Below are 2120 nucleotides of genomic sequence, written 5' to 3'. Positions count from 1 at the left end.
GGGCCATCTTTAACAATGGGATACAGGGAAGACTTAGATCGAATGGGCCTTGCTGTTTTCTCCCTGTCTATCATAACCAGTTCATATGAAACTATAGGTAACTATGATAACAGGACCCTTTACGAAGCAGGTACTCTTTAGCATTGTTTAGGCAGTTATTGAAAAAGTTCAGAAATTTTTCCTGAATCTTTATTTTCTTAAAAAAAACACAACAGCTAAAAATAACCAATACCCCAAAAGGCATATTTTGTGATACCAAATTCTGCTCCCTCTCAGCATTAAAAATTATTTTATTTACTAGGTACATTGTCTATTGTACAAGCCAAGGAGGATTCACTATTTTCCCCTGAAATAGATCTTCTCCATCTCCATACTGCTATCTATACTCTTCTCTCCTTCAGGATCCATATCAAATTGTATCTCTTCTGAGATCACCCACATAGTACCTGTGCTCCTGAGATGGAAACTGAGCAATATGAAATTGGATAATATTATATCCTTGTCTTTGAGAACTCACAGGCCAAATGTATTTGTTTCCCATGATACAGGAATAATGGATGATTAAGGAGAACTTCAAAAATGAGATGACTTTTGAACTGAGCCTTGTAAAAGAGAAGTTTATCCCAAAACAATGAAGGAAGGACATTTTAGTGGTAATAGTGCAAGCTGAAACAGCAAGGTGTAGTTAGTCCTTGAGATCAAAGGGAAATAATCAATGTGGAAACTGAGAAACACAGTGACTTAGGAAATGCCAAGCTAAACAGGATCGAGAACCCCACTGAAGGTGAGTAAATGAAACTTCTGAATGTTTGTTCTATTTATATTCTTTCTATGTGATTCTTTCCCCAACATTTCTTTCTATTATATAAACATGATGTTGAAATTTATTTTTTGTCTCATTAATGGAAAGCTTTTTTGTATTTTGTTAGCATATTCAACCCAGAACTTCAATAGCTTGTTAAGGTTGATCAAATAGACTATGTCACTGAGAGAAAAGAGAGTTCACTTTTCATTTGTTATGGGGTAAAAAAAAAAATGAAATAATAGTTGTACTAAATCTCTAGCAAAATATTAAAAAGATTAGTGTTGTCTTCCTTTATAGTGAAGACCTGACTTTGATTATATAACAATAGATTTTGAAAGGTCAATTATTACTTTCATAAACAATATTAACAATTAATATATTTATGAGAAAATTCTGATAATTGTCCTCCCTATTTTTAATGGCTAAAATTAATTTTATGTTTATGTTGTCCAAATAATGGCCTCAGTTTTCCATTTATGGAAATGTTGCCATTTCTGTAATGTATCTGATTTAACAAGTTTCAGCTCTACTGTGCACAGTTTTACATGCAGAGTGACTTGGAAAATGTCATGCAAAACAGAATCAAGAACCCCACTGAAGCTGAGACAATGAAAGTTCTGAAGGTTTATCCTAATCACATTCCTTCTATGTGGTTCTTTCTCCCATATTTATTAAGGTATAGTTTGCCTCTATTGAAATGAGAGTTTTCTACCATGGATGGACCTAGAGGGTATTATGCTGAGTAAAATAGCTTAGACAGAGAAAGACAAATACCATGTGATTTCACTTATGGGAAATTAAAAAATAATAATAATTAACTCATGCAACAGAAACAGGCTAATAGATACAAAAAAAAATATTTTGCAAATGGGAGGAGGTGTCAGGGGGATGAGTGTATGTAAGGAAGTGATCAAGAAGTACAAATTATCAGTTACAAAATAGTCATGGAGATGTAAAGGATAGCAAAGGGAATATAGTCAATAGTATTGTAATAATTATGTATGTTGTCAGGGTCAGGGATACTGCTGACTTGGAAGGGAAGTTTCGGTGGTGTGAGGCCCAGTTGGAAGAATGGACAAGATGCAGACATGAAGATGAAACTGCAGGCACCAACTTTATTGTGCAGAGACCACTTCTGTTGGAAAGTGCAGTTCTATTGTGGAGTGCAGTCTATTGCACGGGGCATGTCTTCTTGTACACACTTCTCCTGCTCCCCTTTCTTGTTCTCTTTTTCTGTTCTCGCCTTTCTTTCTCCCCTTCTTTCTACTCTCCAGGGGACTGCATGTCTCCTCACACAGCAGAATACAAAAGTGGC

Source organism: Pteropus medius, unplaced genomic scaffold, assembly GCF_902729225.1.
Source record: "Pteropus medius unplaced genomic scaffold, Ma_sr-lr_union100, whole genome shotgun sequence".
Classification (NCBI taxonomy): domain Eukaryota; kingdom Metazoa; phylum Chordata; class Mammalia; order Chiroptera; family Pteropodidae; genus Pteropus; species Pteropus medius.
This window is presented reverse-complemented; position numbering follows the sequence as displayed.